A 17,267-nucleotide genomic window follows, 5' to 3' on the forward strand; every position below is an offset into this window, starting at 1 on the left:
TGAAGTCTGAAGCATTAAGTTTTACATGTATTAATAATTAAAGCAAGTCTAAATCTCTTTTTAAAGTAGAGCTTCAATTTTCATCTTAACTGGCCTTGCGGTAGGGGTTTTTCATTGAATAAAAATATATTCTTTACTACACCTAATTAGAGGACAATTAAATAAATGTTAAGAAAAAAATGAGGGTCAAGAAAATGTAAAGTCATGGAAAAGTCAAGAATTTTGGATGTTATTGTGGTAAACACCCTGTGGGAGATGCTCTTATGGTTTGACATGGTGACAATGGGACTGTTGAAGGATGCTTTGGGAAAATTTTGCTAGCTGGGGGATACCATGTTTACTACTGAAGTCAATAATGATTGGCACTGTGCCTAACAAGAAAAGATACACATTGTTTTCCAAACCTAGTGGATTCACAAACAATGGAGGAAGCTCAAAACAAAGAAATCAAGGACACAAACTGAATAATCAATCACATCATTTGTTCATTCCACAAAACTTCTGGTCAAGCAATAGAGGATCGGTCAAGAATGATGGTGTCGATACTTGTAATTAAATAAATTCTTCCAATCAGCTAGTTTACTTCTGCATAGCAAATAGAAACCTGTCTAAATAGAAACCAGACATCATCCATCAGTACTCATCCCATTCCTGCTGCAGCCTCCAACGAGGTATGGTTCGGTTTGTTTTGGATTAGTGTTCTGTTTTTACTGTCAGATTATGAACTCGCTACACTCATCCTTTTGCCAGATACAGCATTTAAAGAAATCAATATATATTTTATTTGCATTTACTAATGAAAAGTTTGAGATAGACACTGTCTCCCATCTCTATTGACACTCCACTACTGCAAGTATTTATTATCTGATGTGATGGTTCTTCTATTACCATGAGATTTTAATGCACTGATTACATTTCTTACAACTGCAAGCATGTACAATTCTTGTAGAATTTTTGAAGTGGAAACAGGAACTGAATAGAACCAAGTATTTCAACAGATCAGGACAAAAAACATTTCAGGATGGATGCATAAAACAGTGGTATGTTCGTCAACTAGCAATCGAACGTGTAAACTGTCCAGCAAGAATTGAAGCCACAGTAAATGAAGAAACTGGGCACATAACTGTATTTTATCATCATACTCATGTTGTTCATGCAAAGAACCACAAACCCTTCGTAAGCATGGCTATTTCAACTGAATTTCAACAAAATTTTAGTGTTCCCCCTTCCTTATATGGAAAATAGGAATTATGGTTGTGCATAAATAAGTCTAAGGATTGGGTTTAGAAAGTTGAGAAGATATTGTGACAGAAGTCTACTTACAGTGCATGAGTCATCTAAAGAAAGATGGTAGTTGTCGTCCTCAGAAGAATGTCTTGACACAAAATTTTAGATTGAGTATACCAAAAAAATACTCGTACCAGGTGTTGTTAAACAGCTTCTTTGCACAGAATTTTAGTATAATACCTTTGAAACATTAAAATAGCAAAAAATATTTTGCCTCCTGTAACGTTCTTTAATGAGATTCGACTATTACTTTGCAGGGTCAATCTGAAGAGTGTGAGTGTGTGTGTGTGTCACACACACACACACACATGTGTGTGGCAGGCATCTGGTTAATTATGGGATCGAGTCATGCCGGGACGTAGCTCAATTAAATAAACATAAGATTTCAGTTTGGGTCACCCTTGACCACCTCTACCCTGAATGGTGTGGACTAAGGATGTTGGGAGCCTTAGTCGGTTGAATGATACTCACCACTTGCGTGATGATTTGGCCCTCGGCTATTGGCGTCGGCGATATTTGGGCAGAGATGGGTGCACGGGAGATGCTGGAGACTGCTGGCTTAGATGTTGACAGCGATAGGAGGCGGCAGGAGTTTTGGTGGCTTATCGCTGGACCGCTACTTCTCCGGACTTGGGCTGGCTTCTTGGCTTCTGGCTCTCTGTAGTCCAGATTGCTGCAATCGTACCGCACGCTTGTTGCGACCTCGTGATGATGTGATCTTGTCAATCAGCGTTGATGGTGTCTATTTACCATCTCCAGGTTTATTTTTATACTTCAGAATTCCTTTGAGATGTGGTGGACTTTGCACCTGAAGATATTCACCAGGGGTATCCCTTGATGCTGGTGGAAAGTTATAGTGGAGGTGCAATCACTGCTGGTAAGGGCCATTGCCTTGCTGACTGTGCAGAGCCGAGTGGAAATTTCTTATTACTAGACTCTGCATCCGGTAGAAATTGGAGTGAATGAGCTTTCAACCAATGAGTTTCAGAGCTATGCTTTAACAAATGGAGATTTCAATTTTTATGCTCCCAATTCCTTCATCTCTCTCTCTCTCTCTCACCACACACACACACACACACAGAGAGAGAGAGAGAGAGAGAGAGATGTATACACGTATGTATAAATGAAACAAGATGAAGAACTTCAAATAAAAAAGATGTGATATTATACCCAATTCATAACATGAAGAACTGTTCGAAAGAGAAAATATTATTGGCATGTGTTACTTTCTTCTCATTACACATTGAGTGTTTGGGAAGGTGTTGAAAACAGAATGTTATAATACGGTGGCGCTTAATTGAACCTAATGACATGGAGAAAAATCTGACATGATGGGAAGAAATATGTCATATCCTCCATCAGGAGGATACTTCCAGAATAGCCTATTGGTTTGTAAACAACCGAAATTTCCCATGTTTAAATTTAGTTTATTGCAGTCTGTAATAAGTGTAATGGAATGGTGAATGTGAGAATTTTAATTGTGAAATTTTGAAAAATCCTGACATGATGGGGAAAAAAATGGATGCCATTTCTGTGATCTGCACTCAAAATACTATTATACTTTCAGAATCGCCTACTGATTTGAAACCATCCAAATTTTTCCCCCAAAATGGAGGGCTGTGTGATTATATAATTGCAGCAGTTTAAAATAAGAAAGTCTAGTTACTGAGTTATGACAACTCATCACATCACATTAAATAACTCATAAATTGTTCTCATGTAGCATTATAGCACTTTAAAATGTCTTGTGACATTTTATGTGAACTTCTTTCTAGACACACAGGATGCAAAAAGAAGAAGTTTTTGAAAGTTTGCAAGCCTTTTTAAAGTGTTGCAGTGGATTATTATGAGCATCCCTACTTCAATTTGATGTAATCAAGATTCTTGTTGTTTGGGTTAACCTGGAGAGGGAGGAAAATGGCATAGAAATATATACAAATATGGAAAAATAATAATGCTAATTTGACCAGCTCTGTTTATGCCCCTGCTGCCCATTCTTTTCTGTCATATGCAACAAAAACAAGTCGCTGCAGTCAGTCAGCAGTCCCACAAAAGACTTACACAGAAGGGTAGGAATCCACAACCCTCCCTCCACACAGTGACATTCATTCCTTTCCCAAGAACTCTGGAATCGGCCCAGCATGATGATAATGGTGGTTTTGAAAATGTCCACGTTCTTACCCAAGAGTTTGCAAGCAAGAATTGGCAATGGATGATTTGTTTCATTTTTCCACATAGCATTGACCACTAGGCAGTTACATGCCTTCGATGTCACATTTTGGTGCAGCACATCAGTTCTGCCTTGGTTCTTGTCATCTGCTTTCCAAAAGGGTACAGCATTTCTCGAAAATCTATGTGGAACTTCTTGTGTTGGACCCCCAAGTCACAAAGGTGAATGAACCTTTGAAAATGACATATCTTGACTAAAGAGTTGTTTCTCTTGGCTGCTCGTCTAGTCACTCAAGATCATTGACAACAGTGGAGAAAATTCAAAAGATACTTATCGATACCAACATGGCTCCGTCCTACTGTTTTTATGAATTCTTGTTCAGATTTCTGGCCTCCCCGGTGGAGGCACATAGTGGTTCGGATCCCACTTTAAACTGCAGGTCCAGTCCCAATTAGCCTTAATATGCATAAAGTGGACTTAAACACCAACTCAATCAAATTGTTCAGATTTCTGTACAGCAATCGCAACAATTTGTTCACAAGAATAGAGTGGTTTAAGGAGCAAAAAACTCTGGAGATACATTTATTTGAATTTGAACTTAAAATTTTGGGTGCGTCAGCACCTAGGCTATTTTGCACCTGTCACGTTATACAGGATCCAGCCCTTACCATAACTAAAATAGCATAATTGCAATGTTGTTTTACTAAATTATTAAAATATTCTGACTTGTTAAAAGCTAAGATATGAGAAAATACCATGTAATTCAAGTGGTGACATTTTATGATAAATACTACTCCCTCTGTCCCATAATTATAGTCCGGTATACCAAAATGGTAGTACAGGAATGACAGCCGAAGAGGCAGATGAAAAGTACAATTTGTACTGATCCTTGAGTAGTAAAGTTGTATGACTCATTCCCTTGTTTCATGTTCTTCTGCCTACATCAATGTCACAGTTTGAATATCGGGCAATTATTACGAGACAACAAACAAAGTTGTACCGGACAATAATTATGGGACAGAGGGAGTAATATTTTTTTGTGACTTGCAAACTGTAAGTTATAGCAATTACTGCCATGTCGAACAAAGTAAGGAAAGAACATTTGACTGCCATAACTAGGGGTGTCCCAAGGATAAAAATTTGTGATGAGAACATGTGTAAAATTCAAGATTTTCACCATGTTCACAAATTTTGCAAGTTCCCCATCCCGAAACTGGTCCAGAAATGGCAAATTTTATCAGTTCCGTATGATAGGATTTCCCTCCCCAATCATGTTTTGGGAAACTTACAAAATTTGTGAACTGTAGGAGCTGGAGTTATTGGCTGTGAGTATGCGACTATTTTCGCTACAATTGGCACACATGTCTATTTGATTAACGATAAAGAGAAAATCCTCCCCCATCTTGACGAAGAGATCTCATGGTGAAAATCTTGAATTCTACACACTATCCCCCTCCCTCTTAAGTGATTGTTTTTGCATTTCTGGAATAAAAAAACATTAATTTCAAAAAATTTAGACACTTTTAGCAGAAAAAATACCAAGAAATAACCATTTCCCAACACAATCCTTTGGAATTTCTTGATTTGTCGGGATCTCGAAAAGTCGAATATGGATATGGGTGTTCTTTATGACTGTCTCTTCACCATATCATCACTCATTCTCTTCATCATGAATAGACAAAAGTGACAGAAAAGTGATACTAAAGAAAAATACATTTGTTTTTTTGTTTAAGTGATCTTGCAGGATGGCAACTTTAGGACCATGGTAATATTCAAGTATAATTCCCAGTTTTAAAGGCGAATTTTCCAAAAATTCAAGGGTACATGCAGATAGATGTTCTCTCTCTTTCAATCCTAGATATTAGTACCGTCTCTCTCCACCCACACACAGATATAGTAACAATATAAAGGGTCTGAGTCATTCCAATGGATCCAAAAATTCTAATTCAATTAAATGGTGTACATACTTCAAAAAATATTTAATTTATGGTACAGAGTTTATGTTTGCCATTTAACATACTAAGACTCGAAATGCATCTACAAACATAAATCGCAAATGTTACGGCATATACTAATCTATGAAAGATTGCTAATTGTATAAAAATTTCAAACTCAATTTAACATCAACTTCGAGATATTTTATCTTGCAATAATCTTCCATCTGTCAGATAGATTGTTCTGCAAAGGATACTAACAAAGTAAACAGACTGAGAGAATTCTGTTCTATTTTCCACGCAGCTTTCTTTTCCTTCTTTGATAAAAATAAAGCTGAACTGTGAAAAACGTGCCTCAGTGAATTTATAGACATGTATAAATTCAATGGAATTTTGATTCACAAAAGTTGCTATTTTTACGTGCACAGAGAAAAATCCATGCAGAATTAGAATTGGAAATGGTCGGGGAAAAAATGGCTTTCTGCAGCTTTTTTCACAAAAGTGTGTCAAATCAATGAAAATACAGGAGTTGGCAGTATTTTTCCTGTTTCATTGTTTTCGTTTAGCTCCCTACTGTAAAGTGGACACTCATTTCATAATATAAAATACAATTTACAATATGAAATTCGTAGATAGACATAAACATTGTTGAAACGGTTCCTACCGAGTGTTATCTTCATATTTTGGTTGGCTTATTAAATAAATCTATGTAGTATAAACATATTCATGTAATTAGAGTAGTTTTGAATGTTTTTTTTTTTTTTTTTTTAATATAACCTAATAGTATGATCAGTAAGATACTATTTACAATGTTTGAATTTGTTATACGAACACGTACATGAAGCAAAAAAGAAAATACTGCTCTACCTTTAGAAAGTCTAGTATCAAATCTCTTTACATTAAATTTTGTGTTCAGTAAAATATGTATATTTGTATTCTGGCTTTCCAGTACATCATGCATAATTTGGATAAATGGCTGCTAAACCTGGTCACAGAGCAACTAGTGGTGTATTTTCGCTGCTTGTTGCAAAATTCTCAATATTTGTGAGACCTCAGCCCAGTAAATTTATTTCTTACAAGTCGATGCCCTGATCCCAACAATTTCACTGATAAATACATTTCTGATCTTTAAAGTTTATATGGAAATTAATATGCACCCTTAATTAATATTTATATATCAACTCTGGCATAATCATGGTTCAATTATGTATAGACTTGCTGTAAAATATAAAATTAGATTTAAATTTGTTGTCAAATCCCTGGGTGCAATGGATTTTTGCGGCCCAGCAGTTGAAAAACACTGGCACTAAAACTGAAGCAGAAGCAAATAAGACTGGTCGCAAATGTCAAGCAAAAAAATCCTATTTTACAACTCTGGACTGGACCTACAGATTGAAATGAGATCCGAGGCACTCTGACCACTGAGGTTCGATCTTCTTGTTACAAGGCAACATTAATAATTTATTCCACTCCAGAGGCCCATTCGTGATTATAAAAGGAAACTTCTATCAAAAAGCCGGCCTTTTTACAACAATAGTACTAGCAATTTGTTCTCTGTGATTTACAGGCTAAATTAAATCTTAATGTCTGATGATGTAGCTAACAATCTTGTTAAGTTTAGAGAATATTCAGACCAAAGCAACACATGACAGTGGGGGGCCATGACAACTGACATGGGCCCCTTCAGTCTGTAAGCAAACATCCACCATGCATGCACAAGCAAGACCGAGGTGAAATGATGTGCGCCATTGAAGGAGATTTCAGACTGAAGTCACAGATGACGAGCGACACAGTCTCATTCAGTATAAAGCAAAACATTCACCGTGCATACCATTGAGAAAACAGTGTAGTCCGAGCAACATGCAAGTGACATGTTTAGGTCGTTGTCACACTTTGTTTTAAAAGGTTGAACGGTTTACTGAGAGTCTGCTTCCAAGTGACTGACACATGTCACTTGTTGCTTTGGTCTGAAAGTTCCCTGAGAAAATAGTACAGGCCAAGTAACAAGTGACACTTGCTTCGGGGTCATTGGATGTCAATTCATCCAGGTCATGTCACCCACCATCCCCAATTTTGACTAAATTCAGTATACTTATACAATTTTTAATGCTGATTACAAAAACAATATTTTTTAGATTGGTCTAGGGGTTCAGAAGTTAACGCACTTTCTAAAATCTCCGTGTACGCCACTTGCAGATCCACTTTGAATGACACGCTTTAGGTTATAAATGATGGTATCTTCCCTCAGGTTTGTCGTAGAAACTTCAAGTTTCTTTTCTTTTGTTAAAAATGGTGTAAGCTTTCATTCAAATAAGGTTTCAGATGAATGTATTAATAACCATGTATTTTTATGTATAGTTCCATGTAATTTTTAGAAGACTAAATTACTTACTTCAATAGCGAATTTCGTGCAATACCCCCCCCCCTTCAATTTCCCACCAATTTTATGTGTGGGTAGCTCGGAGTGTGTACTAATGCCTGATGGAAGAATTGGAATGGGCGGTTCAGAGACAGGGTGATAAAAAACCTGAGGGAAAATACCATCATTTATAACCTATTGTGTGTTATTCAAGGTGGAGCTGCAAGTGGCGTACACAGAGATTTTAAAGAGCACGCCAAGTTACAGGCTTGGTCACATGACAAGTGGAGTTGTTGTTCATTTGTTAGAAATTGCAGAGGTAGAAAGCCAGCAAGTTGTTTGTTGCAGTTCTTCAAATGTGTGGAAATGTATGTATAAGAACATTTGCTATGTGATTTCTGTGTTGAAACACAAGTGTTTAAAATGTGGAAAAGCAACGTGTTCTCGGTTATATCTACTGATCGTATTTGGCACTGCAGTCGAAGTGCAGTTTGAAAGATTTACACTTCCAGTCAACACCTTCAAGACCACACTGCAAGATTATTCTCGAAGTATACTCGCTTCAAGTATGGTCTTGCATCTTTTGGACACGGCCTGATACTCTCTTTGAATATTCCATAATTCATGTATTAATGTTAAATTTCAAGGGTACATATTAATTAATGTTTAAAGTTGAAAAAATAGGATGATATCTGCGAGAAAAATTGATGGGATCGGAGCATCAACTTTGAAAATACGACAGTTTCCAGTGATTCTTCCATGTCTAGTACATTCAGCCACATGTGATAGATATTGAAATAATCTAATGTGTGTCTATTCAGCCGACATCAGTGTTACTATTAATACCATGTTCCTGGGTGGATCACAGTTGTAACTTTATGCACACAAAATATGCCTGTTATGGCATGCAAGACCTTTTAACACATACTTTGACTTTGTATTTGCTAAACAAGCTGTGATTGATCAATAGTTCCAAAGTTATTGAACCTTGCAGTTAGCTACAATACTTATTGATCAAATATGGGTCACAATTTTTGTTGTGCACCACCTTCTTCCACAGGCTATAGCTTTAGAACTATTTCTCAGAGAAACCTAATATCCAAGACTTTCTGAAATTGGTCTGACAAGGAATGACCCATATAATTTCTTTACTGATATTTAAATGTAGTTGCGGTAGCTCAGTCATTAAGGCGTCTGACTACCATGTGAGAGATCCGGGTTCGATCACCGGCAGGGGAGAACCAGGAATTTTCCACCTGTTCAAGCAGCTCCGGTACCCACCCAGCATCGTATAAAGTTGGTACCTAGAGAAAACTCAGGGGGGGGGGGTAAAGGCAGCCAGGGGCATGGTGCTGATCACATCACCTCCACCTTCGGCTGTGATCAAGAAATTGTGGGGACCTAACCTCACACCCCCTATACGCCATCATGGCATGGTGCATAACACAGGGGAGCACTTTACTTTACTGATATTTAAAAACTGTTTAAGCTATGTATATGATGCATCATATCTGGTTGAAAATATATGTAACTTTTTGAATTTGGTATTGCCTAGCCTTTTTATATAAATAAAGTTTACTATAAGTTGTCTTACTTCTGTGTACATGGACATCTCCAGGATCTTTTCGAGGGGGGTGGGCAGGAATATTTTTACCCCTCAAAAAACACTATTTCAGTCTGAAATTATCATGTTTCTTCAATGAATTTATAATAAATAACATGAATTACCGTGACTGAAATGAAATTATGTGTGAAATATGTAGTTTTTAAGTGGACAGTCATTTTCCTTGGCTCCTTTCGGATGTCCATATCTGTGTATGTAAATTACAGTGGCACATTCTCCAATTACCACGATTACAGCTAGTAAACAAACTTTTTTCATATTGTATTTCATTTAAAGTATGGTTTATTGCTCATTATATATTCTGCAAGCTACGAAAACAAGCTTCTAAACCAGAATTTAAGTAAATTATTTACAAAATCTTAAAAACTGGTCTCCATCACACCCTTCTGATGACCAGGTTTCCTCCCAGATTGTAGGTAAGGGAGACGAAAAGAAAGTAGGAGAGTGGTTATTTAAAAACATGAGGCTTCAGGGTGCTTGGCAGAGACAATGTTGTTATGTGAAGGGAAATTTATCTTGCTACAGGGAAACCTATGTCCAATTGTAGGTAAAGATTGAATTTTATGAAAAATTTTAAAAAAGCAGAAAATTTGAAGTTGTTGGATTTCCATTTTCTTTTATTTACTTGCATGCCTTCATTAGTGTTTTTCTTCTATTACATATATTACATCTATTACATAGGCCTATATATCGGGTACACTAGATCAAATTTTCAGAAACCTGTGCGTTACTGTATAAAAAGCAGGGTACCAGTTAGATATAGTGAAAACACATTTAACTCCGAATAATTTACATTTGTACTTACCTTATATGCATAGCGGAACATTTTTCAACTTGGGATTATGTTTTTTTTCACTGAAAAAAGTGTAATTTTTCAGATTACAAGTATTTATTGGTCGTTGCTAATTCGCTTTCGTTACACACAATATGGCGGGCAAATCTTGACTCACGTTGTCTATCGTCAGCTGATATGCAGTGTTTCCAAACTTATGAACCGAAAAATGCCGCACAAACTATTCACAAAAGGTTTTTAAGCGAAAATTGATCCACAAACCATTCATGGAAGGTTAAGTTAGGTTCAGTTAGGTTAGGCAAAAATAGAAAATTAAATTGGGGGAAAAAACCGCTCACACGTCATCTTGTAAAACTACAGTGTGGTTGCTACACTAACACTTATTAACCGAAAAAAGATAGTTTTTAGGCTAACACTGATCCACAAACCATTCACAGAAGGTTAGGTTAGGCAAAAATAGAAAATTAAATTGGAAAAAAAAAAAACTCGCTCATACGTCATCTTGTAAAACGTCTGCGTGGTTGCTACACTGACAGGGGGTTACATATTCGAATGCACGGAACATTCGATTCACGTAGTCGACGGTAATGGTGGCACGAGCTATCGTGCAACGGAGATACATTAATGTCGAAAATGACATTATTTACCGGCCGAATAAGTTGCACGAATTGAAAGAACACTATTCCCAGCTTCCAAAAGTCCACAGGAACTCAATTTCGTAAGTACTTTCCCATCATTTCTCCTGTAAATTTGAAGAATTCTGTTTTCACTATATCTAACTGTTACCAAAAGTAGAATTTATACTAGCATTAACATGAACTCATTTCCTAAAGTATATATTTTGGTCCTTTTCATCATGGACGTAATGGCATTTTAACTTTGTGTACTGTAATTTATCATCAAATTCTAAACAGGGTCATTCCATGTGAAAATGCTTAAAGAACTAAACCTGACCCACCTAACTACGAAAGTATGAGTGCAAAATGTGCAATTTTTTCAACACCTTTAAATTGCAGTATTTTGGCAATCATGGCACCTGTAGAAGCTTATTGAACAAAATCTTCAAACATTTTGATACACGAATGACTGGTGTCAAGCACATGTGGCCGTTTACCCACCATACCCCTCCTGAATTACATTGACATTTATATTAATCGACAGATTTTGATGTTTTGCATAATATAAAATTAGTTGCAGCGTGCGGAAAACACAAATAACTGAGATATTCGATCATAAAGTATGACCAGCAAAAGCAAAAACCTGCCATTTTGGAGTGCTTCCGCCGCTTGTTATTATTAAAACCCTTTGTATGCACACTCAAATAGCAAAAGAACAAGTCGATAATAACTATTGGTACCAAACCTAACCTAACTATGTAAAATTATACTTGCTGTTGTAGAATGTCGTTTTGGGTGCTAGATTCAATTGCGCAAAACTTTCAGGCTCTTATTGGTAAAGAAACACTTTATTTCACAGTGGCACATTTTCGCGAGCTAAAATCAACTGAAACCGTTCACAAACAACAAAATATTCATATACCATGCAAAACCTTTCACATTCTATAGAGGGTGTACACAGGGTCAAGGGTGCCAAACTCCACAGTATGTGTTAACAGACGTAAATCGAAATCGAACCATGTAAAAATTACGTACGTAGCATGATGAAATCGCAATAAAACAAAAGGAACTTGGGCCCCAAAATCACTATAAATTGGGTATTTATGAAAAAATGTGGGGGTTATACGGATATATCACTGCCTCACATAACACACTCATATCAACATGTTTCAAGAAGCTTGCACTAAAATATCATTAACTATTTAATGTAAAAAAAACAGTGCATTAATTACAACCCCTCACAGAAGAGGTTTATTGAGAAATATTAATCTGGCTAGGTCTAACATTGCATTTAGAGGGGTGTAGGGGTAAATTTACAGCCAAAGTAACTGTAAATTGGGCATTTGTGAAAAAATGTGGGGTTTGTGCTGATAAATCACTGCCTCGCAGTACATACCCATATTAACATGTTGCATATTGCTGGAATCTTGCACTAAACGATCATTACGCCAATGCTAAGGTTTCTCTTACAGACATTTCTTTCGTCATTCTTCCATTTTTCAGTATCATAATTTTATACTCTAGTTATTGCATTATTGATTCAACTGTCTTGTCTACTCACTTTCGGCGAGTTTGTATCTTGCAGTTTTCAATATGATTTTATACTCCAGTTATTGCATTATTATCATTATTGATTCAACTGTGTACTAACTTTCGGGAGTTTGTAAAAGGATTTCACCTGAAAATGATATCAATCCGACAAATTATTCACACACTTCTTTATAATTAACATATATTCAATTGATATACAGAATAAGACAACAACAAACAACACGCTTCGGTATCTGATCTTCATTTGTTTACATGATGATTGCGCGAGGCCCCTTAATTAGGATTTCATCATCACTTCCGGTGCTAGTCCTGTCCTATGTGGAAAAAGAAATTTCGCGTGCTGGCTATCAAATATGACTTCAATTTAACTGAGTCTAATTTGAATGTCCAAGATGATGAGGAAGTGCATATTACTCACTATTGAATACAAAATAAATACGTAAAATAGTATTAAAACTTTTCAAACTTACGTGAGTGAGTATATGTTAATCCAGACGACGTTTCGAAGGTAAATACTTCCTCCTTCTTCAGGTCTAACTAGAAATCTAGACACTGGACATTGTGACGTGAAATAGTGTTAAATAGGGATAAGGTTGAAGGAATCTGTAAAAAACACTTAAAAATCCTAGTTATTAAAATCGTAAAAATCCCTATCCAGGTAAAACATTCCAAAAAATACTCATATTCGAAACTAAAAAAACTAAAAACCAGGTGCTCACATGGCAGCCGATGAACTCCCGTTCAGCAGTAAGGTGACCTGAAGAAGGAGGAAGTATTTACCTTCAAAACGTCATCTGGATTAACATATACTCACTCACGCAAGTTTGAAAAGTTTTAATACTATTTTACGTATTTATTTTGTATTTGAATGTCCTCTTATCTTAATTCACAACGCCTAGGTGATGTCAGGAACTTTAAATAACCCCACTACTCACAAGCAAACGGAAGCTCTATGGACGATGGCTTCTCTATCGAACTTCAGGGAGTCCTTGGAGATCCAGCTCAGGAAACATGGTCCTGGAAGAAAGGAACAGTTTTTGCCTACACTTTTCGAATTTAACACAGATTTGAAGTATTAAAAGAAAAAAAGTTTGAGTTGTTGTGAATTGATGTTACAAATACAGCACTCTGTGGTTTATTTTAAGGTACAATCTGGTAGATTTGTTGTGGTATAGCAATACACATATATGTGGATTAAGTCATAAGTAGACCTCAGATATTTAGGTTCTAAAAAGTGTGCTTTTAGGTTCTTAAAATAGGCTCTAAAAATCCTAAAATAGGCTCTAAAAATCCTAAAATAGGCTCTAAAAATCCTAAAATAGGCTCTAAAAATCCTAAAATAGGCTCTAAAAAATCCTGAAATAGGTTGCAAAAAGACTTAATTTGGTGCAAATTCCTGAAAAATCCTGATTAGATACAATCGTTAAAAACAAAATTTCACAAGAACCGTAATAACCAAATATTAATTTTCTAAAATTTTTATTTCTTCATGATTTTCAAAATTGTCAAATTATTATAATACTGCACAATATCAGGGTGGCAACTCACTTGGAATTCCGGGAATTACACATGAATTATTGGCTCCGGAAATTATTCATGAACAAAACATGAAAAAAGGTACAAGCGGATGTTTTCTCTATCCCATTTTTTTCTCCGTAGACATGAAAAATTGCAACCTTTATTAATACAAATCCCATTAAATTTATACATGTTTATAAATGCCCTGAGGCAAGTTTCTCTCAGTCTAGCTTTTATTATTTTTATTTTTTAGGACGAAAAAGAACGCTACATGAAAATAAAACAAAATTTTCTCAATCGGTTACTTTGTTAGTGTCTTTTGCAGAACAATCTGACAGACGAAAGATTATTACAAAATAATATATCTTGAAGTTGATTAGGTAAATTTTTTGGTACAATGGAATCATACAAACCGTTTATATTGTTAATATTTTTGTGTGTGGAAGGGAGGGTGTAAGTCGGTAATATGTAAGGTTTGAATAGAGAAAACATCTGCTTGCATCCTTGAATTTTTGGAACGTTCACCTTGAAAAACAGGAATTATACTTGAATTTTATCATGGTTCTAGTGACCACCATGAATCTTTTTGCATTATCCACACTCAAACTCCACCTTTTGTCTGTGAGTATCATTTCATGTGCTGAAAATTATCTTTCAACAGAAACATAGTCAGTAGTGCAAAATTGAATGCTGAAACATTACTTTGCAAGGAGTGAATGCCAAAAAGGATCAAACAGATCAGAAGTTTGCACTTGGGACTGTGCAGGCTGTAGAGACAATTGGGTGCCAAACCTTAGAATGGGGAGTAAACAAGGACAGTAAGAAGGTTTTATTTAGGCACATAAACCTAAAATAGGTTCTAACAAGCAAAATAGGTTATTTTAGGCACTGACTTTGTCAGTTGTTTAGCTTCTTAATGAAATGCTGATATCAAGTGGATAAACATCATACTAATGCTTCTCCCACGTATTCAACATTTCAAACATTATGTGTATTCATACTACTGGTAATCCTGTGATATTTTTATTATGAAAAATATTAACTTTCTGATTTTTTAATATTTTGTTGGACATGTTTTGATTATGCTGTGTAACAATTTTCATTGTGGTAAAACCTGGGATTCCCTATCAAACTATTACCTGAAGTGGAGTGTTTCTTTCATCACAACATTTTACTTCATTTAAAGATTTTTCTACTTTCTAAGCAGGTAACATAATTATTTTCTGTAAGGACTATTCTTTTCTTCTCCAGCAATAACTAAATCATCACAATATTGCAAATAGTTTCCGAGATGTGGCATATTTTGTGTCATATGGTGCATTCATTCTTCCACTCAATTACTGAAAATCTTCGAATTTTAAAAAAATGTTAACTTTCAACATATTTGTTTGACAAGTCTAAAATTACATATTTGTCATATTGGACCAAGGATCTATCAGTAAAAAAAAATTGAAGCAAATCCATGACTATGAAGCAACTTTCCTTGGGTGATTTTACATGAAATGACCCATATGTGAAGTGATACGTTGATTACATTTGCACTTGTGACCTAGAACTTTGTTTTGATTGGTTATGCTACGGAAATAGGAACGATTCTATCTTGAGAAATGCCATGACATTGAAATGCTATAAGATTTTTCAGAGTAGCATTTGGGTCATGGCATAAATGTTAAGGAAAATGCTTTCGTAAAAAGCAGGCCTAAGGTGTTAGCTTTAAATTGCCTACATCCTAATCTGTCCACATGAACCAAACATGCATTTTTAAATTGAATAAAAGTCTATTATGGTACAGAGTAACCAGCAGGGGGCAGTGAGAGCAGATTTATATTATTGGACTACAAAAGCACTCTCCAAGAAACTCTTGAACTTTTCATGCGCTTTAGTAATATAACAATTTAAATACCTAACTTGAGAGGATATAAGCATTTCATAATGCCATACAGAAATTCACAAAAACCTAAAAACTTCCTCTTTGGACTGAAATAATCACGAACTGCAAAACCCAAAGCAAAATCCTTGATTACGTTCCAAAAAGTCCTATTTATCGCCAAATATGTAAAAGGTACCTGGCCCAAATATTTGTTTCCCATCGACAAGGCATTCCACAGACTATTGCCATCTGTCACTGGTGGCTCTCCACGTGAAGTACAAAGAGGTGTCGTGCTTGAGATGCTACTAACCTAACTACGAAAGCATTTACCGACATTTCTGGCAATTCAAAACTACGCAATAGCTCACTGCACGATGAACACACACATTCAGAAAATCCCTTCACATGCCACACATATTACCTAGATGGCAGCAGCAAATAACTAAGACAACAGTAAACTGAAAAGGGTATACAGATGTGAAAAATATTCTCAAGCAAACACGCAATTAATAATCTCTAAAACTCTGCAGTATATGTTAATAGAAATAAAACCATGTACGTAAAGAATGCATGCACAATTAAACATGAGGGACTTGTTCCACGTATTACTACTCTAATGATAATTGTTAATACTTTTATAAAATTTAAACTGGAATCATGTGAAATGCATGAAGTTCACCAAGTCCGAAAAAAAGCCCCAAGTCTAAATGTCACATAGTTACAGCAAAATTCACATGCTAGTAAAAAAAACAAAAAACTGGAAGATGGAATAGCCAAGCTATGTCAATTGCAAGAATCAAGTTGAAAATGTAACGTTTGTAATTTGATGTGCAAAAAAGGGTACAAGTCAATTTTGAACTATATACTCTGTAAAACTGACAAAAATACTAAAACTATGGTCAAATACTAACACACTACTCAAGATGCGGCTCTATAAAGGTCACAGTAGGTCAACACATTCCATCATGTAGTAATTTCTTCACATACACAAATTGCTTAAGACTTAAATGCTATTGAAACAGCAACTCTGAATTTAAACTATAAAAATTTCAACTTATCAAAAGAAATGTTACAAATTCTGTTAGATTAAACTATTTGGTGCGCAATACCTTGCCATTACACCACACTGTTCAGTCTTCATGATATCAGAGAAGTTCCAGTGAAGAATTCTTCATATCTTCATTGTCCATTGGCATGGGCGTCCGGAAGGGGGGGCAAGGGGGGGCCGTGGCCCCCCCCTGGAAAATGAAAGTCAACCAAAAAATATGTATTTCATACATATAATTTCATTTTAGCCACAATAATATGTGTTATTTATTACATGAACACCATAAATTCAAATTTAAGCATTGTTTTTAGGGAACAACACTATTTTTGGGGAAAATTTGCCTTCGTTTACCCCCCCTGGAAAAAAATACCTTCCTTGCCCCTCCCTGGAAAAAATCCTGCGGACGTCCATGTCCATTGGTATGAGAAGAATATGGACTTCTGAAAATAATAAATACACTTGGTAGACAAGACTTAATAAACAATTTAATGTACGC

General features: G+C 35.8%; 1 long non-coding RNA gene across 1 annotated transcript in view; it reads right to left on the reverse strand.

Annotated features, from left to right (window-relative positions):
• LOC146001142 (uncharacterized) overlaps positions 1-16,912 on the reverse strand; it is a 29,077-nt gene extending 12,165 nt beyond the window's left edge. Inside the window, exons 1-2 of the long non-coding RNA XR_014443526.1 lie at positions 16,833-16,912; positions 13,271-13,352 (exon numbers count right to left, since the gene is read on the reverse strand). This is a non-coding gene — a long non-coding RNA (uncharacterized LOC146001142). The remainder of the gene's footprint in view (positions 1-13,270; positions 13,353-16,832) is intronic.
• Between the last annotated feature and the right edge of the window lie 355 nt (positions 16,913-17,267).

The sequence above is a fragment of the Lepisma saccharinum genome, chromosome 17, assembly GCF_977018435.1.
Source record: "Lepisma saccharinum chromosome 17, izLepSacc3.1, whole genome shotgun sequence".
NCBI classification, from domain to species: domain Eukaryota; kingdom Metazoa; phylum Arthropoda; class Insecta; order Zygentoma; family Lepismatidae; genus Lepisma; species Lepisma saccharinum.